Source organism: Giraffa tippelskirchi, chromosome 13 (genome assembly GCF_054371585.1).
Source record: "Giraffa tippelskirchi isolate mGirTip1 chromosome 13, T2T-mGirTip1v1.2.pri, whole genome shotgun sequence".
In the NCBI taxonomy this organism is placed as follows: domain Eukaryota; kingdom Metazoa; phylum Chordata; class Mammalia; order Artiodactyla; family Giraffidae; genus Giraffa; species Giraffa tippelskirchi.
The window spans coordinates 11,184,958-11,211,421 of NC_137287.1; the positions used below are offsets into that span (position 1 = coordinate 11,184,958).

General features: G+C 40.7%; 1 protein-coding gene and 1 long non-coding RNA gene across 8 annotated transcripts in view; both read left to right on the plus strand.

Annotated features, from left to right (window-relative positions):
• Window positions 1–26,464, plus strand: part of AUTS2 (activator of transcription and developmental regulator AUTS2) — a 1,212,852-nt gene that overhangs the window by 80,374 nt on the left and 1,106,014 nt on the right. The window lies entirely within an intron of this gene.
• The window catches only part of LOC145532599 (uncharacterized), a 185,647-nt gene continuing 179,894 nt past the window's right edge, over window positions 20,712–26,464 (plus strand). The window contains exon 1 of the long non-coding RNA XR_014073417.1: window positions 20,712–23,688. This is a non-coding gene — a long non-coding RNA (uncharacterized LOC145532599). The remainder of the gene's footprint in view (window positions 23,689–26,464) is intronic.

The following is a 26,464-nucleotide window of genomic DNA, read 5'->3' on the forward strand; positions in this document are numbered from 1 at the left end:
AAGACATAGTAAGCACTCAGTAAGTATAAAGTCGAATCATCATAAAATATCATAGTTATGTGTGGAAAACAAGTGAGGCCATCTTCCATTCCAACTCCTCCTTTACACTTCCTGAGGAGACTGTTTTCTTACAGTGTTTTCTCTGTAGTGCGAAGGGTACACCTTTGTACAGCTGGAGACCAAATGGCAGAGGTTATGTTTTATTTGACTGGGATTAAAACTTCAATTTTATGATTACAGCCCTTCTTTGCCAGGCATACTGCCCCAGACTTGCTGCCTGTAAGACCTCATGAGAATGAGTTTTAATATTATGATCTGGTAAGAGCTCTTCCTGTCCTCCTCACGTTTTGATTAGCAGTCAGCCTTCTAGATTGAGGGGCTTCCCTGATAGCTCAGTTGGTAAAGAATCCACCTGCAATGCAGGAGACCCCGGTTCAATTCCTGGGTCAGGAAGATCTGCTGGAGAAGAGATAGGCTACCCACTCCAGTATTTTTGGGCTTCCCTTGTGGCTGAGTTGGTAAAGAATCCGCCTGCAATGCAGGAGACCCTGGTTCGAACCCTGGGTTGGGAATATTGCCTGGAGAAGAGAAAGGCCTACCCACTCCAGTATTCTGGCCTGGAGAATTCCATGGATTGTATAATCCATGGGGTGGCAAAGAGTTGGAAGTGACTGAGCAACTTTCACTTAACTTCTAGGTTGACTTGAAGTAGCATTGTTTAAGTTTCTTTGCAGACCAAGATTTACCTGCTTGATCCTGGCAGTTGGGAAAACATTGGATGTCTGTCTCTAATATACTCGCTTCTTTAGCACTAATTTAGTACAGCCACTTCAGAAACCTGGTTTATGTACTTAAAAGTTAGCCAGTCTTTTCAAAAGTGGCCACATCTTGCGTTATGCCCGCCTTCTTGCGGTAGCAGCAGTGCTGCAGTCACTCAGCTATTACAGTTCTTAGTCACAGTTCTGTTAATCAATATAGAGGCAGAGTTGATGAGACCTAACCGGGAAAAACAAACCCTCTGCTTGAAGAGTCCCCAACTTGTGTTTGACAGATGATGAGGAACACACTGGAACCTCACCTGGTCTAAGTTTTCCCCAATTAGAAAATAAAAGGCCTGAACCAGGGGATATTTAAGGGCTTTTCAAGATGTAAGGGTCAGACATCTTGAGATTGGTAAAAGCCCTGTGGATTCGAATGGCGTGGTGCGTACTGTATCAGGCCTTTGGACCCTTTAATCAACAGAAATTGATGAGGCCAGATGAGAAATCCAGGCAAGGCTTTATTAGGACTTGTGCCACAGCACTAGGGATCAAAAACAAGTAACAGGTACCCTTGTTTGCTCCCCGAGGAGAGGGAGGGGGTGCTGGTTTCTTAAATGGCATGTGGGTAGGGGTGGATGATGGGTTGGGCAGGAGGGGTAGCTTTGATGGTCTTTCCACCCCTTTGGAGGTGCTGTGTGCAAAATGGCAGTTGATCTGTTGCCTTTTAGTATCTTATTGTTCATAATTACCTAAACTGCACATGCATACAGTTATTTTTAGTCCCATATAGTTTCTTTGTATTCTGTTTCTCCGGGAGATTTTTGTCCAGGTGCAAGCACTCTGGTAAAGGGTCCCAGCTCCCAGCCTTATCTCATTATGAAGACACTCTTAAATATTTTAATGTGTGTGTCTTGGGGAGGAGGTGTGGGGAGATAAACTGGTGGACATTGGGAGCAACTAGAAAAAGGAGACACCAGGGAGGCTGTTCGGATGATCTGCTGTGAAATGAGCTACCCCTTCTGGAGTGCTGGAGGGGCAGTTGTTCCCTGAGGAGCCTTTCCTGATGGCTCTGCTGTGGCCCTCCGTAGGGCCAAGGCTTGCTGCCCTGGCTCACCACTGAGATGGAAGGGCTGATGGATCGGTGCCCCCTTCTGTTTTTTGCTAGCATTGTCTTCACACCCTGTTGCCATTTATGTTTTTTTGATGAATGATTAATTAGAAGAATAATCATTTGTAAATTGTGAGTGAACTAGACATTTGGCCCTGCCTGTAGGGAAATGGCGCCTCTGAGCCGGGTCTAACTTACAGCCAGTACATCAGAGGAGCAGTATTCCCAGACCAGTGATGAATTTACATGAAGTTCCTTTGCAGCATGTTAATGACTGTTACAGCCGAGTAACTACTGAAAAATAATAGCAAATGGGAAGAGTAAATATTTAATGTCTCTGTATCATTTTTAGCTTACTGTAAAATATGCATTTTGATTAGGAGGGACATGAGGGACTCCTGGACTTGAACAGTCAGTGCTAGCTTGTCTGAGTTTCATTCTGTTTTCTTTTCTTTCTTTGTACTTCATTAAATTAAAAAGATAAAGTGAGTTGCTGCTGAGGTGGAATTCACTAGGGAAGTGGTTTTTCTGTAAGTTTTAGGTCACAGGATGCTTCTTTCCTGGCAGTTTGAATCTATATGTCCGGTCAGCATCATTGATTAAATGCCTGGTGTGTATAGAGGCCCATGCTGTCTCTAAAATATAGCTTTCATCATGTTACTTTCCTGCTTTAAAACTTAGTGACTCCTCATTGCTTCTAGAATGAAAGCTGGACTCCACAGCCTAGCTGTTAGTGCCTCTGTGCTGTGACTCCAGCCCGCTTTCCTGCCTTGCTCCCTAAGGCAGCTCCCTGTGGACCCTTTGCTTAAGTCAGAGTAACACACCTGAGACTTTCTCACCTATGTACCTCTGCTCAGGTCATTCCGGGGCAGAAATGACCTTGTATTTTTCTCTGCCTATCTAAAGTCTACCCTTCCTCCAAAGTCCAGTTCTAGAAGTTTCTCTGACTTCTCTGACTAGATAGAGAAAAAGAGAGAAAAATGAAAGTGAGCTACAATTCTCTGTCCCCTCCAGTTTGCCTCCTGTGTATTTTAGGGAGTTCAGAATGAGTCCTATTTTCTCCCACTTCTTGCTAGTTATCTTCTAATTCTAGGCAAACTAAGGTATTTGTCCAGGTGAACATCTTGTTAGCAACAGCAATTTTGAGGATTAGAACTGAATTTAGTAGGAAAACTGGCCTCAGGGTTAGTGACATGTTTTCTGAAATCACAGAGTTTTGATGCAGAATTTTTTAGAAGAGATTGGGTTAGCAGATTGATAACGTTCATAAAAAGTACTACTTTCTTTTGAGGTTACACTGGTAGAAGTAAGATATTTAGAGAAAGGGTCCAGGCCTTATTCAGTTCAGTTCAGTCGCTCAGTTGTGTCTGACTCTTTGCAACCCCATGGACTCAGCACACCAGGCTTCCCTGTCGATCACCAACTCCCAGAGCTTGCTCCAACTCATGTCCATTGAGTCGGTGATGCCATCCAACCAGCTCATCCTCTGTCGTCCCCTTCTCCTCCTGCCTTCAGTCTTTCCCAGCATCAGGCCTTACTACTCTGTTTTTAAAATTGTCTTGGAATGTTGAATTCAGAGTCAGATAAAATGGTAATATTCAGAGAAAGTGAGCAGGATGGGGAGGTGGGGCTGAAAACATGAAGGGTGGACAGAATGAAAGAAGGGAGGCTGTGTCCTCTGTTTTCGTGTTCAGGAGACTGTCTTCAGGAAGAGAGAAAATTAGGCTTCACATATGGATCTATGATGTAAGAACAAATACTATCGTGGGGTAGGTTATAGGAAGACAGATTTCAGGTCAGTACAAGAAATACTTTTCTCCTACTCTTGTGAAAAAGTGAAAGGGAGACAGTAGGTTTCCCAAGTGTGAAGGAATGGGAACACAGCAGGTGATGGTCTAATCTTAAAGATACATATATAACGTTACATTGACTGGACCATAGGTACTGAAATGGAATACCTTTAGAATAGGTTATTTTCTCTTCTAGAGTAAAACGTTTACCATAGGGTTTTGGATAAGAATTCAGCACTGGAAGGTAGTAAACCCTGCTCTCTCCAAAACTGGAAACAAATCCTAGCATGGATCAAGAGATAATAGATACAGTTTTCTGAGTTATATTGAAGTGATGGTGAAAGCAGTATTAATTCTAGAATCTGGGAGGTTCTTAACACTGGATTCAAGGACCTTGAGAAGTAGTGTTTAAAAAGGAGAAGATCCCTGCAGAATTTCCAGGGAGTCTTAAGCAGTTTCAATATTAACCTTTTTCTAGTTGGGCAGTTTTAAAAGAGCTACTATCTTAAACATAAACATCATAGAAAAGTAAGACCACAAAATTGTCTTAACACAAGTAATTTGGATTTATAAAGGCTTTATGAATTAAGAAACATGCCTCACGATGCAAATTTAATGCATGTGTGTATGTTTCTGTATAGAATATCATACGTTTTGTCCAAAAGTGGCTCTGACTCAGAAAATGTTATGAATTACTGAGCTGGAGTTGTGGTTCTCAAATTTTTGGATTTAACCCATTTAGTTGGGACAGAAGCTCCTTATTTCATCTTTCTGGTCCAGCATCAAGATAACCAAATATTAGTATGGGCCATATATATATGATTTTATGAGCCATGTACATATGTGATTTTATGAATCATATGTATGATTTTATCTTATAAAAGCACTGTCCCATAAGCTTAAAATTTTTTTGTTGTACTTTCCTTAGTGATAGATGGCAAGTGATTTAAAAAGCATAAAAATCACAGATGAAGGTTTGTTATGCTAGCAGTTTTCTGGCAAGTGGGCTTGTCATACATACATCTGCTTTAGCTTTAGGGGTTTGGATTATTCTTATTTTTAACCAGACTACCTATGTATCTTAAAGTCTCATTACTGAAAATTACAGGACAAAATATAAATCTGCATCACTACACATTGTGAGATTAACCAAATAATCTTCAACAAGTCAAATTTCTAATGATAAAATTGACCTAAAAGTAATTTAAAAGGAATAGCAGTGTTGCAAACTGTGACCGAACTCAAGACAGTACCCGTGCTACATTGATTAACTATCCTTCCTGAGCGCTTGAGGATTCTGAGTTCCAGTGTTGGTGTGAGTGCCCAGTATACACTCCGCAGCATTATAGGCAGCCCAGGCTTTTGGTAGACCAAAAGTTAAGTTCTTTGTGAAAGTGTTAGTTTCTCAGTTTTGCCTGACTCTTTGCAACCCCATGGACTATAGCCCACCAAGCTCTTCTGTCCGTGGAATTCTCAAGGCAAGAAAGCTGGAGTGGGTAGTTATTCCCTTCTCCAGTGTGTCTTCTCAGGATTGAACCGAGGTCTCCTGCGTTGCAGGAAGCTTCTTTACCATCTGAGCCACCAGGGAAATTCTGCTAACTTGCTGATTTTAATTTACTAATACAGATTTTAGGACGTCTCCCCCCATCACTTATTCGGCAGCTGACGTATTAGGCAACTAGAAACTCGTGGTCATATTGAAGATGAGTGTCTGTGTAATTGCATATTTACATATTGAGAGTGAATGAAAGGTGTATAAATCAGTTACAGATCTGTGGTTTCTAGTAGTTACAAGACCCTATTTTAAGGAACGCTAGTCTACCAGATTAATTTATGGGTGTAGATAAATGATACTAGACATTTTGAGGGAGGATTAATATCCAGGAGACTATCCAAATAATGGCCTTTCTTTTCTCATTTTGTTTAAAAAGTTAAAAAAAACCCATCAGCCTAAATGCTTCTGATAACCAGATACCCTTTCTTTTTAAATACCTCTTTATTTACCAAGTGCCCTGAGCCTGGCCCTGAAGTAAGATCAACAGCTGTGTGTGAGTAATTTTTTCCCCTCGCTTGCTGTGCTCCTCCTATCAAATTGAAATACCCTGGCACTTTCTTCCCTTTTTGAAAACACAAAAGAGGATTAGGCCATATAATGGACTATTTATGTGTCAAATTAAACGTTTTACTCCGAGGCTCTTTTTGAGTTATGTGAGCAGTAAAAATATGTATTAAGCTGCCAAGCCTTTTAAAAAATGCATATTATTTAGCTGATAGCCTGTAACAGTCTGATGGACCCATAATGGTGTTTTGAGTAAATACACATTTGAACAATTTATGAAACTTATGTTTACATGTGTATTAAACAGCCTGGGTAGGGAGTGACCAAAAGTTATTACCAGTTGACAGCTGCTGTCTGGTGACCAATTTGAAATGAATTGGTGGATTCCCTCCAGAGTGGAGTAAACAGGTTTCCCTGTCAGAGGAACAGGCTGTGTAATCTGCAGGATGTGGGGCCCCAGCCCCAGAGGCCTGCATGTTGGTCAGATGAGGCACTGGAAGAAAATGTCTTAACTGCAGTGAGCTGCACCTTAGATTTACATGTATGGCCTATTTTAATTTCATTTTTTATCTTGAAATTTATAAGTATGTTCACAGAACACAGGCTGTGCATGACACAATGTTCTGTTCTTGGGAAGAGGGACTGTGTTTGTTTCTTTGGGATCTGTCCTCTAGTGCAGTGATCTTGAAATTTTTAAGATCATGTGTCCCTGTCAAAAATAAATATTTTTAATATTCCCATCTAAATTGTACACATATTTGCACTTACAAAACATACACAAAAATAGGAATTTAGAAGGTTGAGATAAAAAGAAGTACACTTAACTGAGCTATTTTCATTTTGTACTTGAGTGAATCCCCTTGGACAGACCCTGGGATTACACCTTGTGTTGGAGACCAAGGCTGGTACCTTGATATCCTTGTGTTGTGGAAAGGGCACCATGGATCGTAGAGCTGTGACTTGGGCATGGCATTCATAAACCTGGGCAAGTCTTTTAATTACCTTAAGCCCTAGTTTCCTCATTTGTAAAATACAGATAAGTACCTGTGGGGTAGTCATAAAGATTACTGATAGTAAGCATCATATGTCTGCTTAAGTATTTGCTAGACGTCATCTCATCTGTCCCTGACCCTGTCTAAACTATCTTCTCCCTCTCCAGTCACTTTAAAAAAAAAAAAAAAAAAATTTTTTTTCTTGATGTGGACTGTTTTTAAAGTCTTTATTGAGTTTGTTATAACTCTGCTTCTCTTTTATGTTTTGTTTTTTGGCCACGAGTCGTGTGGGATCTTAACTCCACATTCAGGGATTGAACATGCACCCCTTCATTGGAAGCTCAGAGTCTTAACCACTGGGCCTCCAGGGAAGTCCCTTCAGTCACTCTTAATGCCTACTCTGCTTTACTTTCGTTGAAACAACTTTTTTTACCCTCTGAGTTAATATTGTTTAATTCTCTCACAAAGGTGGGAAGCTTTGTGAGGAGAGAGACATTTTCCCCTTGTTCACTGCTGTATCCACAACTCCTGGAAGAGTGCATGACACTCGTTAGCTCCTTAGTAAATGTTAGTTGAAAATGGAATGTTGGTCACTTAATGAGTTTATAGAGGCTGTTAATAGAGGCTGTTACTACTTTCTTTGAGTGCCCTGCACATGGTTGGTCTTTAGGATAGAAGTAGTAATTCTCTATGTGTGATTTAGTCTCAGTGGGATCCAATGCAGGAGATATTTTTCCTGCTGGAGAATGGATTTTTTTGTCTGTTACAGCCAGCTGTTTACCAGGGTGAGGTTAGATGTTGAGGTTAGCCCTGGATCTGAGCCAAGTGGACTGACCCCCCGTGTGGTTCTGATGCGTCACCTTGGCCTCATTAGCAACCTGCTGTGGCCCACTGTACCATCCAGCTGAGAACTTCACAGGGTCAGGGGTGACCGGCCGTGTGGCTGTACCTCAGGGAGGGCAGTGGCATTGCCATGTCAGGTCTCTCTCTTCAGAGGACAAACCTAATTTCTCACGTGGTTGACAGAGAGCGATGGAGGGGAAAGAACCACACCTTTGAAAGACACTTTTCTTGGCTGCTCTTTGAAATGGGTTGTTACAGAAACACCTGTTATTGTGAAGGCCTATCACTTTTAACGTCACACTTTGGATTGGACTATGAAATAAAGGCATATGGAGTGTTGCTCTGGGAACATATTCATATGGTGATTTAATTGGGAGAATGAGTGAACATGAGGTAGGTGAGTCTTTACACATATGAACAATTACATATGTAGTGGAGTAGTCTGCAAGCATTGAAAAATACCATTTATTGATTCCTTTCTATAAACCTTTCAGCTTGGTTCTTATCTGTTAACTCTTCAGTTGATACAGATTTGTGCTCAACTTGCCTAAAAGAGGAGATGGGGAAATATTTTCTGGGATCAGCTGATACTGCTCTGAATTAGACCACTTTGTAGGGTTATGGTAGGTATCAGTATGGGCTGTGTTGTAGATGAAGGATGGTGGCGGGGGAGGAGAGGGGTTTTCTTTGTCTGCTTCTGGCCCACGTTCTCTAACTGCCTACCTATTAAGAATGTTCTGGGCTGTGTAGAATGAACTAACACTGTGATCAAGCTCATCAGCTTGCCCTATCCAGGCTTGAAAAGTAATACAATTTAAAATTTAAAATATAATAGCCTTATAAATCCCCTGGAAGTTCTACCATTCAAGAGCTTATTGGGAAAAGCACTACCTGAAAGACCTCTTTTTTGAAGATGATCTCTCCCAGTTACCTAAAAAAGCATAGGAACCCTCATCATTTTAACTTAAGAAAAGGATCTCTGTTTCTTATGGTATTTTAAAGAGCCATGGTAGATGGAAATGATGGGGAAATCAATTGTTGCTGCATGCAAAGAAATTTGGAGTTGTGTAGACCTTAGCAATGCTGGAGACCCCAGTTCGATCCCTGAGTTGGGAAGATCCCCGGAGAAGGGAAAGGTTACCCACTCCAGTATTCTGGCCTGGAGAATTCCATGGACTGTATAGTCCATGGGGTCGCAAAGAGTTGGACATGACTGAGTGACTTTCACTTTCACTTTTCAGACCTTAGCACAAATCCTGACTCAGTAATTATCTGTGCTGTCTTGAAAAGCTCTGTGAGCCTTGGTTTCTTCATCTGTAAAGTGGGGATATATATTTCATACCATTGTGAAGACTTAATGTAACAACAGGATGTGAAAGCATCTGTTACTGCCCTGTATATTTTTGACATTTAATAAGTCTTAGCAGCCCATTTCTCCCTTTTGAGGGTAAAACCACAAGAAGTTTTTGGTAAATAATTGAAGTACTTTGTGTTAAAGGGAAATTTACCTCATGCTGTGACATTTTTTTTTTTTTTTCTTTTACAAGCATGGGATTCTAGAAATAAAAAAGGGGTAATTTTTCTCCCCCTTGGCCATATTGGGTTAGCACTGCTTTTCTTGTCTTTGGGCAACAGCAGAGACTAATTTGTTGCCTGTGTGTGTGTGTGTGTGTGTGTGTGTGTGTGTGTGTGTGTGTGTGTGATTTTTAACTGTTTATGTAATTCATTGCTTGTCTCGGGGACTGGAATTTTCTTTTCGCCCTCAGGATTCCTGCAATTTTATGTGCTAATCCAGGTGGAATTTTTATTGCATACAACCAGAGAGTGTTGGAATTTAGAGGAGATTCTCTGGTTGTAATTTCTCAGAAGAAGAGAAAGGCAAACTAGAGAATTTGAGACTTGCTCAAAGTTGTGCAGCTAGTTTGTGACAAAGCTGGAGTTGTAGCAGATTTGATTTCCACAACATTGCTCTAGCTGTGTGGTTCTCAGAGCATTTTAACAGACAAGTAGCCTAACCTGGGAAGTTGTTGGAAATGCAAATTCTTGCACCAACCCATTGCATCAGAAACTTTAATAAACCTGCAGGGTGATTCTGATGCTCCTAAAGTTTGAGAACCTCTACTGTGGTCTTCACAAAATTTGGCAGGGAGATTTGCTGAGTTTTGTGGCAATGTGAGGTCTTCATTTTACCTTTCAGGAGTGTCCTCCTGCTGTTTGATGTTCCTTCTACAAACAATTCCAACTTTGGTGTTGGTTTCCTTAGATTTGCATGTGATTGTTGCGGAGGCACTTCTGTGAAACTGATACTTGTTGCCATCCTTTCTTTATGTCTGCAAAGGATATCTTTGTGCTGGGCTGTTTTCCCTCCAAGAAAGACCCACGTTAGGGTACAGCGTTTTTTTTCAGACACAGGGAGTAGAATTTTTTCCCCAGAACATCAGCAGGGTAATTTGGCTTTTTGTTGATATATCATTAATGTCTCCATGTGAAGAGATTGCTCCTCCCTCTTTTAACCTCATATGTCCTTACCACATATCTAGATGTGCTTTTTAGGAACACTAGCAGATAACCTGAAATTCTCAAGAAGGCCACCATAATCATGTGAAGAGGGAATGAAGTCTTGCCTGAATGTCTTTTAGTTGCTTCAGTTGGAAATAAATGCAGAGTGACCTCGATTCTGTCCAAGGAGACTGACTTTCTTGTCACTTTGTGTCAACATTAATTTCCTAATATGTTAACGTCTGTTTGTAAAAAGGATTTTTTTCCTAGTGTCTTAGCTGTTGGCTTGACTTTTTTATTTTCATTGGTAAAATATGTATGTCTGTGCTGTGAGTGGAGAAGGATAGATTAATAAAAACCACTGAACCAGCGTGGCATATGCAGTTAATTAACACTACCAGAAAAGCTGGCTCGCGGTTATGTGTAAACTTTTATTTCCAAACATCTAAAAATTGTTCAGAGTTGTCTTACTTGTTCTGAGGGATGGGTTAGGAAGCTGTATGGGCAGAAACTTTTGGACAGCCTTTCTCAAACTTTACTTTGCATTAGAGTCTCCTGGAGGGCTTTTTAAAATGAAGATTGCTAGACCTTATCCACAGTTTATGATCCAGTGGGTCACAGTGAGCTCTGAGAATTTGCATTTCTAACAAGTTCTCAGGTGGTGCTGACACTTCTGGTACAGGGACCTGACTCTGAGAATCACTGCTTTAGAATGTAGATCTCACCCTCACTTTGCCAAGGGAAAGAGAATGAAATTGCAAGGGCTCCCTTTTCCTTATGCAGAGGCATTGCCTCATCTTAGCAAACACTAGAACAAGATTTATACACTGCATCCAGGATGTGAAGCACCAAGTGCACTGGGAATAAATAAAATGGTCTCTGTGCTTGGGAAACTCATCGTTTAGAGAGGGGATTAACTGACATAAGAAGACAGTGGTCAGAATCTAATGACAAGTCTTGGAAAGAACCCGCCTGCCAATGCAGGAGACTCAAGAGAGTCTGTGTTGATCCCTGGGTCTGGAATATCCCCTGGAGGAGGAAATGGCAACCCACTCCAGTATTCTTGCCAGGAAAAATCCTGTGGACAGAGGAGCCTGGTGGCCTACAGTCCATGGGACCTCAGAGAGTCAGACATGACTGAGTGTCCGCGTGTACACCCTCACAAGCTGGTGGAGATGTCAGGGGTGGGTTCTTTAGATAGGCTATGAGGACTGGCCTAAGCTTTCCTCAGACCATCTCCACATTGTGTCTATGTGTGTAAGTGAAACAAAGCATCTCAGAACAGCATTTTCTCTTGAGTTCTCGGGCATCCCAAACTGTGTATTGAGAACCTTCTGAATTGGCACTGTCAGCTCCTCACTCCAGCTTTTGTGGAAGGGTCCCTCCTTTCCCTCTTTTTTTTTTGTTTACATTTTAAAATTACAATTTCTGACACTGTCCACTGTGGCAGGAGAACTTGTAACAAGACCAAGTTAAGTGGTCTTGTTTGAACTAATTTATGAGACAGCTTCAAAAATTCATGAGGTACCAGGGGAACTTTGTAGCTGGATCAGCATGCAGTGTTTCCCTTCATCTCTTCAAGCAGATCAGACTTTTTGTGGTTGTAGTAGTGTGTAGCAGTTTAAAGTGGAACCTTCTAGGGCATGGCCTTGCTCTTTAAGAAGCTAAGACAGACCTGAGAAAGGGGAGGGAGAGGGAGGTGTTTCTTTCAGCTGCTTCTGTTTCCCTAACTTTTGAGCAGTGACTTTGGGTAAACTGGTAAAAACTGTTAGTCCAGTTATGCATAAAACTAGTGTCTAGGGCAAGATTTTCTCCCCGGGTGATCTGCTGTGGTGCTATTAAGGAATATCTTGATCTGTTAATAATGGTCTCATAATTTTAAGCACAGTGAAGCAAGATATGTGTGTGTGTGTGTGTGTGTGTGTGTGTGTAAGAAATGGAGTGACATAGTTATTAGTATGTTCCCTCTCATCTCCCTGCGAAAAGCTTCTCTAGACAGGAACAAAGGATGTGGTGGCTACAACCAGTGACAGGTTACAGTGCTTTCCCCATTTTATTGATTGTTCATTTCTAGTCTCTGACCTTATTTGCTACCTATTGATCTAGTAGAAAAGCAAATAAATTTCCCTAGATAGCACTTAGGTGAGCTGGGCTTTGATGACTTGTCTCCCAAAGGGTGTTTTTAAAGAGTACTTACCTACAGAGTGGCAGCCTCTATACCATCTAATGTACATATACATCTAATCTGTGCACTTGGGGGCCCTTTTTTCATTGGGTCACTGATGTCACAGGTTGGGCTTGTCGTTTTGGCTCCTCTTCTGTGCGATTGCACACTTGTTGTGGACCACTGTAATGGCCTCGCAGTGCGCACAGTCTTGGAGTCAACACAGAGAGCATATGCAAGATGCTGCTGGAGATGATATATTGCTGAGTCAGTTCCGGTCAGCTTCTGCCAGCATGTCAAATTTTCACATTAAAGAAAGCCAGAACCACTTTATTGTTAATAGATTTTATTTCAAGGTCTCCATTTGTGCATTTGACCTCCAATTTGCTTCCGAATTAATTCTGAGTTTTTAATTACTAAAAATGCTTAATTCTCTACTATCTGTGCTTGGGGAGGGACAGGTTAGGATTTGAGTTAGGTATATATACGGTGGAAGCAGTCACAGACTTTATTTTCTTGGGCTGCAAAACCACTGCAGATGGTGATTGCAGCCAGGAAATTAAAGATGCTTGCTCCTTGAAAGCAAAGCTGTGACAAACCTAAAGTGAAAAAGGGTTAGTAGCTCAGTCATGTCCAATTTTTTGTGACCCCATGGACTGTAGACTGGCAGACTCCTCTGTCCATGGGATTTCCTAGGCAAGAATATCGCAGTGGGTTGCCATTTCCTACTTCAGGGAATCTTCCTGACCTGGTGATTGAACTGGAGCCTCTTGTGTTTCCTGCATGGGCAGGCTGTCCCTCTCTAGAAGTTGTACCAATTTATATCCCACTTGTTTGAGAGCAGGGATTTTCCCACAACCTTGTCAACTGAGTGTGTTGTTGAACCTTTGAGTTTTTGCCAATCTGATAGGGGCAAATTGGTATCTCAAAGTGGTTTCAATTTGCATCTCGTTATGAATAACATTGAGAATCTTCTACTATATTCAGGATCTAGTAGTACTTCATTTTCTGTGAATACTTTGGTCATTTTCCTTGCTTTTCTGTTGGGTTTTGTTTTTTCTAAGTTTTAAAATAAACTATTTTGGAAAAGTTGCAAAGATCACTGAGTTTTTTTTTTTTCTTTCTTTCTTTATGCCATTATTAGCAGCATTAGTTATGTTAGATGGTTTAAGGACATACAGGTCTCCTGGAATTCTGGTGCTTGTCACAGGTATGTCAGCCAAAGAAGGATGCAAATCTAATTCATGAGTCTTAGGTGCCGCTGGGGATTTTCCATCTGGAGTGACAGATTTGGAAGATTCTGCTGAGTCTCTGACTAGCCTCCATTGTGGGACATATAATTCAGAGCCCATCTTTTATTCTTTTTCTTTTACTACCATCAATTATTAACTAGAAAGGTTATTGAAGTGAAAATCTTGCCTGAAGTTTGTGTTTCTCAAGATTTACTTCCAGTTATAAGTGTGGTTTTCAAGCAACTGAATCTTTCATAGACTAGGTTTCAAGCACATTAAATATTTGATCCCCCCCCATCACCTTCTAATGGAGAGAATGAGCAGATGTAATTTTTTCTGGAACACAGTGCTGTCATTTTGTCCTGTTAATTGGTTCTCAGAGTAAGGAGCTAAAATGTGGAGGCAAAGGTGCCTTTACCAGATGGAGACATGCCTTGAGTCTTTGTGTCCTGGAAAAGTCTGCCTCACCTGAAAGATAAAAGCATTGGCTCCAAAAATAAGACCTCCTGGATTCAAATTCCTGCTTTTGCCTGTGCTAGTTGCATCTCCTCAGACACAGCTTTGTGCTTTGCTCGTTTATAAAAAGGGGATAATGGTAGTACTTGCCTCATTGAGTGGTTGTAAGCATTGAGGTTCATAATACATGTGAAGTGCTTATTAGCACTGGCCTTGGACACAGAAAGCTGCCAATAAATAATGGCTTAAAGTGGACAGTGATTTCAGAGCCCATGGGGTAAAGTAGCAGTTGTGTTGCATTTGACTTCTGTTGATCAGCCTTTCTTCCTGCTCTGTCCTTTACCCTGAGAGGAATTTAACCTAGTAACTGAAATGTCATTCAGCGGGTATTTAAGTACTTAGTGAGTGTGCCAGACTCTAAACAAGATGATATGTGAGATGCTGCAGAGTCCTCACAGAGCTTGCAATCTGACAGGAACCTGAGTACAAACACCTCTAAACGCAAAGCTGACTGTCACCACCCTGGGGATACAGAGAACATAAAGTTATTCTGCTTTGACTGGCATGACTGGGATATGTGTCTTCAAGGAGAGGGAACCATTTGGCTGGGAACCATTAGTGGGTGAAGTAGAGATAGGAGGGAACCTGGGCATTGATAATAACCGATAACCTTCCTGTAGTCTTTTGCAGTTTGGGAAACTTTCTCTGTATATCAACTCAGTTAAACCTCATAGAATGGCTGAATTTACTGCTCAGGAAATGGAGGGTCACATAGGTTATGTGATTTGCTCAAGGTCCGACAGCTCCTTGGTGATGTTGGGGTTTGACTAAAAGTCTCCCGACTCTGATTCTTCTGATGTTTTCCCCTCGTCTCTTAACTGAAAGGACTGGCACCAGCATAGAGCGTGTCAGCAAAGGAGGCACTTGGAGTAGTTCCTAAATGTTCCTTGGGTTTAGGTCAGACTCTTCTAGAGCATCAGAGCTGGAAGGAAGCCTGAGAGCAGCCAGCCTCTTCATGCGACTGATGCAGACGGCAGTGTGCTTATGAGGGACTCACGGGGCCCTGTATGGCACTGGCAGTCAGCTTTACAGAAAGGGCAGAGTTCCCCATGGCTGTTCCTGGGTGGTCTTCGGGGGTTGATTAATTGCTGGCATGGAGAGAGTTTGTTATGGGAAAAGTAGGTAAATTTAGAGAGGGGAGTTAACCTGTAACTTGAGAGGCAGGCAGTTTCCCTGGGATATTTTCCTGAGTAGTGTTAAAAAAAAAAAGGGGCCGTAGTTTAGTATTCAGATGTGGTTCCAGTTGTGCAAGGACAAGGACCAAGAGGCAAAGGCAGAGAGAAAAGGAAGGGAAGTGAGTGGATGATTTGAAAAAAATGAAGGTCAGTGAGAGATCTTTGTGAGAGACACACCCTTGGTGTCTGTGGGGCAGGCGTCTGGAATCCTGGGGACTTGGTCGTGGGAGAATGCCTTTAGCAGTTCTCTGACCTGAAGTGCTCTGGGCTGCCTTGGGTGTGTGTAAACGCTTGTCGTGGTGTAGGGGGAGAGGGGCACAGTGACAACTACATGTTGTTTCTCAGGATTGCATTTGGGGTGATTCCTACTTTGGATGGGAGAAGGAAATGGCAGCCCACTCCAATATTCTTGCCTGAAGAATCCCCGTGGACAGAGGAGCCTATTGGGCTATGATCCATGGGGTCGCAAAGAGTCAGACACAGGTGAAGGGATTTAGCACTACTTTGGATAGGAGGTTATTCTAGGCAGAGCTGTGTGGATCTGCAACATCAACATCCCCAGATATGTTGTCAGAAGTGAAGATTTGGGGACCCCCTAACTCAGACCTACTAAATCAGAATCTCCAGGGTATAGGGTGCAAAAGTCTGTATTTTAGGGACTTCCCTGGTGGTCTCGTTGTTAAGACTCCGTGCTACCAATGTAGGGGGCACAGATTCCATCCATGGTCGGGGAACAAAGATCCTGCATGCTGCACAGGGTGACCTGGGGGAAAAAAAAAAAGAGCAGAACTACGTATTTTAACAAGATCCCCAGGTCATTTGTCTGCATGTTACATTTTCGGAAGCATTACTATCCTTCAGAGGCCTTCCAGGGTCTTCCTTAGGGTTCTCTGCTGCTGTGATTAACGTGTCATTCACTAAACATCTATTGAATTTTTGTTATGTAGGCAGAACACAAAGTGAACTCCAGTGAGCACTCTCCAGGAGCATAGGGTCTAGATGAAGAGAGAGGATTGTTTACAGATTAAAAGAGAAAGTGTTAAAGGTCTGTAAGGGGAGGCACAAGAATGCCTTGTGGAGGGTGGACATGTTTCTGTAGGCATGTGCAGGATGAGTGGTGTGCAAAGGGGACAAGCGTTGCCTTGGAACAGGACTCCTGGGAAATTCTAGTCTGGGGTCTGATGCTTCTTTGCAAGCCTGATGGGTGGCTTGTCTGTGGCCAGCATGTGGTCATACAAGCATATGGACAGAGACCTGTCTGAAAGCTGTTTAGCCTGCCCCATCACTTGTCTGGGTGTGCTCTTGTCGACTTGATAAATGCTTTAAAAATTGCTAGGGTTATGCAGGTAACTAATGGAAGGACATCCCCGGCATCTGCTTTTGGATCTCCTCTCACCTGCAGTGCCTCTTGTCAAAAGCCTCCATGTCCACCACTCTGTAAAGGGAAAAATTGATTTGTCACTGTATTTCCATGCCTCAGCCTGGGAGAAATGTAAATGTTGTACTGGCCTTTAGTACTTTGCCTTCAAGCCAAGATTTAGAGCTGATCATTATACTTTTAGAGCAGGTTAGGTATGAAAATAGCAGCAGGTAGAAGAGTCAGAGGAAGCTGTTTGCTCTCATCTGCTGGTTTGGTCAGGGTGGAAGTACAAGTATTAATACAGTCCACTTGAACAATAAAATAACTCCCAGAGAAGAGGAACTATAAACTTCAGTAAATATCAGAGATGTGAAATGCTAAAAGTGAAAGCTCTCTGCAGCTGTCTGGCTCTTTAAACAGAGTGTTCATTGGTCGTGAGTGCTTGTCCGTTTGGTCATGCTTTGCCATCCCCCTTTTCCCCCCTAGTATGGGTATACGTAAATTCATTAGAATATACCTTAGTTAATTAAATAGGACAGTGTTTCTAGACTGTAAAATAGTAACCTGTATAGCTAACTTAATAGACTCCTTTATTAATTCATTTTCTTTTTGAAACAAGTTTCATCTGGGGAGGTCACTGTGTCCTGGCTGTTTTACTTCTAAAATGTACCTTGACCCTATCCTTCCTTTCTGTCCACCTTCTCTCTGACCCAGCAACTTGTAGTGGCTCATCACCCTGACTTCATTTTCTCTTAGTTGTTTCACTGTGGCTATCACCACTGGAGATTCTTTCAGAAGTACTCAGCCCTGCACATTGCAACTAGAGTCTAAAAAAACCCGCAGACGAAACCTTTCTTTTGTACACAGGACCTACCGTTTTCCAAACTCCTTAGTATGCCATATGAGCTTCTTTATAGTCTGGCTCCAAAATACTGTCCTAGCCTCCTTTGTAAAGGACAAATGAAAGCTGATTCTGTTGGAGGGGTAGGAAAGTGTCGAGTCTGTTACTTGATGAAAAGGAAAATTGATAATCCTGCAGGTTTTTTTTCCCTTTCCCACCTGGAAAGGTGACAGCTCTTTGCGTACCTTTCAGCCCTTCCTCCTGGAAGTAGCTCAGGGACTTGGTGAGCACACCGAGGGCAGCCCCAGGACAGGTTAGCCTTGGACCCTCTGCCACAACTGACGTGCCTTGTCCAGAACTAGCAGATGTTTACAAAACATCTGTCAAATTGAATTACTGAATTTGCTTGGCTCAGATACTTTGTTTTCCCCCAGATCTTTTGTGTGGATTTTTTTCTTGCTAGTTCTCAATTGTGGCTTATGCCTTTTCTTCTCTTTGTAATTATCAAGTAATTTATTAAATGGAGACAAGCTTAACTAGACATTAAATAATTGCAGGTGTGCAGCTGAATTGAGCTGCTGTCCTTTTAACGAGGAACTCACAGCTGTTTGTGTTGTACTCTGTGATGGGATTTCACTTCACTTCGTTTGATTATGTGATATTGTGTGTATTGTAAGGTGAAAAAAATGCTGATGCTTCTGCTCTAGGCAGTTATACAAAGGCTAGTACGTTCCCAAGAAATCACCATACAGATATGGGGAGGCCAGTTCTAGAGCCCTTGCAACCTCTGATACTTCTCCTCTCCTGGAATTTTTTCACTTTTGTTACTTTGTTCTTGATAGGGAACACCTCACTTGTTCCTGAGGTCCAAATATGACCATTTACTATATTTTAAAAGTATTTCTTTTGCTCTGTAACATTAATTGTTGAAGCAAGATCTGTTTGTTTCTTCCTAAGAGATCAGTAGTGTGTCCACAAGTTGGCTCCTTCTGTGTTTTAATTATCAGACCTTATCTGCCTGCTTTATACACACATTTGTCCCATCAGAAAGAGTTGGAGCTTTATATAAATGTGAATTTTAGTCCTGGGTTATGTTGTGCCACCAGTTTGCTTTCTTTTATGGTTTCATATAACAATTGCTAGAGATAGACACTGATTTTATAGTACTTAGCTCGACGCAGAATTTAGTATAAGCTGTTAATAAAGGATTGTTTGGTTATACTATGCAGTAAACCCACTGGTTACAATAAACAGCATACATGGGTCTGCTCTTAAGGACATAAATGTCATGCTGTCCCTTACCAGTTGTGTATTCTTAGGCATGCCACTTCATTGTCTTAATCTTTAGTTTTTTCTAGGTAGTTGTGAGAATTGAATAAATTTGTATTTGATATTTGTATGCCCTCAGTGTTGAAGCTGAAACCCCAGTACTTTGGCCACCTGATGCAAAGAGCTGACTCATTGGAAAAGACCCTAATGCTGGGTAGGATTGAGGGCAGGAGGAGAAGGGGGCGACAGAGGATGAGATGGTTGGATGGCATCGCCGACTCAATGGACATGGGTTTGGGTGGACTCTGGGAGTTGGTGATAGACAGGGAGGCCTGGCGTGCTGTGGTTCACGGGGTTGCAGAGAGTTGGACACGACTGAGCGACTGAACTGAACTGATGCCCTCAGTATTGGCATGCACGTAGTGCTAGGCACTGTTCTGGTTGTTCGATACGTTTGTGACAAAAAGCAGACCAAATCCCCACCCTGGTGGGGTTAACATCTGACTAGTTTTATCTATCAACTGGATAGAATCCACTTGGTGGGACAACATGATAGTACTAGTGGTAGTACAACATTGGTAGTACTAGTGGTGAAGAATGCACCTGCTAATGTGGGAGATGTCAGAGACGCAGGTTTGATCCCTGAGTCGGAAAGATCCCCTGGAGGAGGAAATGGCAACCCACTCCAGTATTCTTGCCTGGAGAATCCAGTGGACAGAGGAGCCTGGCAGGCTACTGTCCATAGAGTCATAACGAGTCAGACATGACTGAAGGGACTTAGTATGCACATAAAAAAGTTGATTGAAATATGTACTTAATAACCCTATTTCTGTGTAGTTTAATACATGTCTGCCTTGTAGAGTAGGTGTAAGAGAGAGCCGTTTCCCATACTATGGGAGTACATATTTGTGGTCTTGACTGTTAAAAAAAAAATGACTAGAGGCTCTGCATCTAGTATTTCAGATTGTTGGTCTTGGGATACTGACTGTAGAGCCTCCTTCTCTAGCTTTTCGCTTTTTAGGTTGTTTCTAGGATTCCTGAAGGGGACTCAGAGAATGAGCTCTGACTGACACGTTTGATCCTTTGAATCTTCTTTGTGAAAGCTGCGTTTGTTCAAGTAAAGTCTGAATGGCTCAGAAAGGAAGCTGTGATGTTTAGCTTACTTAGTCCTGTCTTATATCACTGGTTTGTTAATATCTGTAGAAACACAAGCAGCAGGAATATCTCAAGGCATCTGATTGATCAGTTCTCCTATAATCTTTTTCACGAGCAACTGAAAGAAAAACCTTTTGGAAAAAATCTTTCTTTCTTTTTGTGCCTTTTTCTGGAAACAGAAAGCATTGTGATAGTTTTCTGACTGTGGGATTCTGGAGTTCAGACATAGGAGGGTATTAGTGACCAAACATTACTTCTTTGGGGGCAGGGGTGCTGGTTGTCAGCAAGTCTAGAACTGTTTCTTGAAAGGAATGGGCAATTGTTCCTGCTGGACACAGAGATGTCAGTCACCCATCTCACATTCTGCCGAAGGCTGGGTTCACGGTAGCTGGAGTATTTAAACCAGGGTTAACGTATAGCCTGTGTTATTGTGAGAGATAAATGGGGTCAAGGTAGGACCTGGTCATGTGGTGGCTGTTTGCATTATTTATTTCCTGTATTTTCTTTTAGGGAGGGGGAATAAGTAGTATGTGGCAATGAAGAAAGGCAAGCTTTGCGGCTTTTTTAAAAATTGAGTTTTGATTTAGGATATTTTTTGTTGTGGATGTTTTTTGAAGGACATGAAATTTGGTTGCTTATTTCGAACCTTTTTGAGAAAACTGGGTCTCTGACACACAAGCAGTCCTACACTGAATCCCTACCATTTATTGCTGCAAGGACATTTTTGTCAAAACTGTGGGAGGGTTGTTACATGCTTGTTTATCAGAGCCACCAAAAGTTGCTCAGACACCCTCTTGACTCAGCTAATGTCCTCCCTGCCTGGTTGGGTGCTTGTGTACTAAGGACATGCTTCCTTGCTGAGGGCTGCGAACATGTCACAAAAGCCTGATTGTTGTGGAGATTGTTGCAGTGAGTGGACTTAGTGAGACTGCACAAGGTCAGCGAGTGCCCAGTTTAGACTACCTTGGAAGAATTGGCTTGAGGGCAGAGAAGTTTGGAAAGCTCCTTTCTTCCTTTTTGGTGGCGTTGACCCCGGTAAAACCAGACTGAGGCTCTTTCGTTCTTTTTCCAGAAATAGGGTAGCATAGCTCATCTGGACTTGAACTAGTTGGTATTAATCACAGGAAGAGGCTTTGTGTGGGTGCCTTGTGTAAATCATTGAGCTATCCAGGTGGAGTTAAATTTGGCAACAGAGGAATGAGCCTCAGAAGGAGGTAACAATGGGTTGAGGAGGTCTGCAGTACAAGCAGAAAATTTCACTTCATAGTATTTTTACTGTAACTTCTCTCTCTCAGTGTTGAGTAATGCCCATCTGGCCATTCGGAGAATTTGGGCAAGTTTTCACCCATGAGAGTGCTCTCCTTAAAGATTGTGAATCAGAGTCATTCATGGCTCTTTAAAAATAAGCACTTTTCTGAAACCATCCGTCTACTGTTCAGCAGTCCAGATAACGGGGTACTTTTGTTCTGAATTTGTTGGAAGCACACACTGACTCAGGGTGGAAAGGGCAAAACCAGAGATTTTTCCTTCTATTGAATCTTTTCACTGTGAGGGTGATTTTTGTCCTTTAAATAAAATAAACCAGAACTCTGAATTTATTAAGTGAGAAGTGTGGGGGAGTTAGTAATGAGGCAGAAATGAATCCTTATTTCTTAGAAAACTCTCCTGATTCTTGTTGAGCTGTGTCCATTGATCAAATTTAAGTCATTGCTTCAGTAGCATGATATAAAACATCTTCCTCATTTTTAAAAGTTTCTTTTCTTTAAAAATTTCTAAAAAATATGCCATAATCTTCCCAAGTCACCTAAATAAACCAACTCAAGTATGAAGGGATCTGACATTACTTAAACAAAGCAAATGATTCTGATGTTTTCTACTTGGGAAACTTTTTCTTCTTGAAAGCCAGCCCTCTAAATAGTGGGAAGATCCAAAGCAAAATCGAATTAAACAATTCCCCTAATTCCCATAAGTAATTTCTAAATTATCCTTTTATATACCTTAGTTGTGTGCAGCTTGCAAGTGAATATCACTGTGAGAGCTAGTTTGTCAGGGTTTAGATCTTAATTAGCTTATGAGATCACATCCTTTTGAAGCTATATACCACAGGTTGTTGGCTAGTTTTCCAAAAGCAATTTAAATGCCCACTGTTATAATTAAGCTTGTTACTGGTTGTTTGTTCTAGTTATAAAGTGTATTTGGCAATTAAAGAAACTGAGATTGAGGCTTTGGCCTGGACTCCTTGGGATGCAGTGGACTGGCTTCCACCTTAGTATCCTTTTAAGAGAGTCTCTGGTGTGGGTATAATACCTAGATAGTGGGTCATATCTTAGGTCCTTAAATATTTACTGTTACTCCACAAGTTAAGAGCATCCTTAGGCTTTTACAAAGCAGCTAAAGTTAGAGAATGGGAGTTCCTGATTGTATTCTGTCTCTATATACAGGAGACAGAAATCTAAATTTCCAAATTACAGTCTTTTAGCTGAGAAGTTCTTTTAAAGAAGCATTGTCTTATCTTTAAGAAGGCAGCTTGACTCTGACAGTGAACAGCTTAATCTGTTAAACTAATACCTCTATTCCTCTGGCCAAATTTCTTGTCTGTTTGTTGAAAGAGGAGTTCGAGGGAAATGTTCCAGGTACAAGATGTGGTTAATATATGTTTCTGAACCACACAGCATGCAGAAGTTGGTGAATGGCATTTCCACCATCTCACAGTGAGATTAGTCTGAGCTGGCCCTTGGGAGAGGCTGTGGTTGTCAGGGCTGACCTTGATGGCAGATACAGTTCTTAGTGGTTTTCTTTGCATGATGCTTGCCTTTTATCCTTTCTTTTCTTCTATTGACTGTTTTGGACTGTTCTTTGTTTCTCAGCACCAGGATGGCATAGTGACTGAGACCATGGGACAAAAGAGTCATTTAGTGTACACATAGAAATCAGTATTAAAAAAATGAGGTTGAGCTTTTCTTGTGTGTTTTGAAATCCATTTAGCACACATAGAGGAAAACAGATCTCCCAGTGGCTCAGCGGTAAAGAATCTGCCTGCAATGCAGAAGAGTCACAAGAGTCGCATGTTTGATCCCTGGGTTGGGAAGATCCCCTGGAGGAGGGCATGGCAACCCACTCCAGTATTCTTGCCTGGAGAATCCCATGGACAGAGGAGCCTGGCGAGCTGTAGTCCATGGAGTCACAAAGAATCGAACACAACTGAAGTGCACTCTGTGTAGTTTATGTGGTTGCATCTCTTTGCCTTGCCTGTTTGTGCCCTTCACACACACCCCCAACACCCCTCCCATTCAGTTTTTTACATGAAAATGATAGTTTAAGAATGAGCTTAACATTTAGAACTGGGCAGGAGGAATGCTTCACAGGATGTTAAAATCAGAGAAAAAGAAAAGGGCAAGTGTTCTGTAATTACTGTTTGGTTTTGAGGAATAGTGGAAGGATTGATCCTATTTTAAATGTACTTCTTTCCAGTGTTTAAAGAGGATCCTATTTTAAATGTACTTCTTTCTAGAGTTCCTTTAAGGTCTTGATTAATAATTTAAATTATTTTCTTTATTGTGCAGGGAGATTAGAATTATTAGAGATACATTTTTTTTTCCCTTGGGAAAAATACTATTTATGGTTCTTGGGACATTAAGTCTATACTAGTATAGAATAAACTTGAAGTCTTGTGGGTCTAAGGACATTTGCTTTAATCCATTTATACTAGCACTTCCTGTGCTTCTTTTGTAGTAAGTTTTACCCTGACTTATTTCTAGCCTTGTAAAAATAGAGGGAAGAGCACCCAAATTATTAGTTTGGTTTCTATCTTTGAGTTCTACACTATTTCTCGTGTACAGAACAAAATAAAACCTGTGTTTGCTGACATCCTTCAAGAGATGATTATTGGTTCTGAGGGAATGACTGTCTCTAAAGCATACATTGGTATGTATTATGTGTGGTGTTTTATAGTTAAAATATAACATAATCATCATGAAGTAATACACACAAAGTGAGTTGTGATAATATGATGAGATTGACTTTTAAAAATAAACAGAATTTCTGAGCAGTCTACCTTACAGATCTAATCAGTCTGGCTTCACTTGTACTTCAGTTTCCTGCATAAAATCATATTTAGCTTCCCAGTTCAGGATAATGGCTGTCCTTTGTGTGTCCATAGCGTTCCACATCTCCATCTTTATGGTACTTCCACAGTTATTTATTTGTCTGATTCCTCCATTTAAGTATAAACTATTAGACCGTGAGCAGATATTATGCTTCTTACTTTTCATTTTACTTTTCCCTTTTGAATTCTTGAAAAAACATTGAGATGTAATTGATAATACAATAAATTTCACATATAAGTATATTAAAGTTTTGACATAGTGTAACCATTCCATGCTTAGGGAAATGAGCATATTTACCAGCCCCCAAAGCTTTCCATGCTGCCTTTATAATTCTTTTCTTCTTCTCCTCTCCATTCCCTGTCCTGAGGCAGCCACTGATCTTTCTATCACTATAGATTAATTGGCATTTCCAATAATTTTATATAAATAGAATCTCACACAATATGTATTCTTTTCTTTAGTTTTTGTTGTTACTCAATATAATCATTTTGGGCTTCCCAGGAGGCATGCTAGTGGTAAAGAACCTACCTGCCAATGCAGGCGACACGAGAGTTGTGGGTTCAATCCCTGGGTTGGGAAGATTCCCTGGAGGAGGGCATGGCAACCCACTCAAGCATTATTGCTTGGAGAATCCCATGGACACAGGAGCCTGGCAGGCTACAGTCCATGGGGTCGCAAAGAGTTGGACACGACTGAAGTGACTTAGCACAATAATTATTTTGTGATTTATTCACATAGTAGTAGGTATCAATAACTCCCTTTTTAATGCTGAAAACCATTTCATTGTTTGGATGTACCAAAGTTGTGTATCCATTTATTTCTTTGGGGGCATTTGGGTTGTTTGCAGTTTTCTGCTATTAAAAGGAAGCTGCTGTGAATATCAGCCTACCAATCTTGGTATGAGTATATGTTCTCATTTCTTTTAGGTAAATACTTAGGAATGGGATGCATAGGTCATATGGCATGTATATGTTTAAATTTTTTAGGAGCTGCCCGTTTTCTAAAATGTTTGTACCATATTACATTGCCATCAGGATTATGTGAGTTCCAGTTCGTTTATGTTTTTGCAACACTTGATATGGCCAATATATTAAAAATTTTAACCATTCTAAGAGGCATGTAGCAGAATCTCATTGTGGTTTAAGTTTGTATTTCCTTAATAACTAGCGATGTTGACCATCTTTTCATGTCCTTGCCATTCATATATCTTCTTTTGTGAAGCATGTGTTCAAATCTTTAGTCCGCTTTTTGAAAACTGGGTTGTTTTCTTTTTATTGACTTTAAGAGTTCTTTATGTATTCAGAATTAAAGTATTTTGTCAGATATATGATTTGCAAATATGTTCTTCCAGTCTATGGTTTGCCTATTCATTCACATTAACAATGTATTTAGAAGAGCAGAATTTAAAATTTTGGCAAAGTGCAATTATCAGTTTGTTCTTTTGTAGATTATATTTCTGTTGTCATTGCTAAGAAATCTTTGCTTAACCCAGGGTCATAAACATTGTCTTCTAGAAGTTTTGTAGTGTTGGATTTTATTTACTTTTAAGTCTGTGAATCATTTGGAGGAAATTTTAGTGTATGATGTGAAGTATAGATTGAAATTAATTTTTTATATGATACTCAATTGTTACATCATTTGTTTAAAAGATTGTCCCTTCTCCACTGAATTACCTTTGCACCTTTATAAAAAGTTAGTTGTCTATATATATGTGTGGATCTATTTTATTCTGTATTCTGTCTGTTCTGTTAGGTCTGTATGTCTCTCCCTTCTCCAATATCACACTATCTTGATGACTGTAGCTTTATATTAACATTTAGTAGTATGAATTTTCCAACTTTATTCTTTTTCAACCATTGACTATTTAGTTCCTTTGCTTTTCTATGTAAATTTTAGAATAATTTAATCTGTAACTATAAAAATACCCTCCTGGGATTTTGGTTGAAATTTCATTGAATCTACAGATCAATTTGGGGAGAATTTTTTACTGTGTTGAATTTTCTGTTCTGTGATCACAGTTTGTCTCCCATTTATTTTGATCTTTTATGACTTCTTTCCATCAAGTAGTACTTAGCATACTTTCACATGTATTTTATACTTACTCTTTCTTTAGAATTCTTTACCATCTGAGCCATGAGGGAAGCCCACTTACTCTTTCTACATAGCCTTAATTCAAAAGGTTTAGAGACTTTGGTGCTGTTCCTGAGACATATTTATATTATACCTATTAATAATTTCAGTTGTGTTAGTTTTCACCATTGCTTTAGTTTTTCTGAAGAAGCCAAATTTCATTTGGAGTCAAGCCACAGGAGGTCATTGACTACCTAGGTAACGCTGCTGAGATTGAACATCAGTGAAAGACTTCATTAGCAATTGGTGTAACTCATTCTTTGGCTCATATAATTATTTTTTTTTTTTCTTGAGGCACAAGCAAAACTGCTTTCAGAAGTGTTTACAGCAATTGTAATCCAACGGTGTTTAAAAGAATAAATGGCTGAAGAGCTAACTACTTTTTATGCTGGGTAGGTAGCAGCCCAGAGGACATTGTTGACTCTTGAAGCACTATCAATGTTTCTCATCTGGAAAGCAATGAA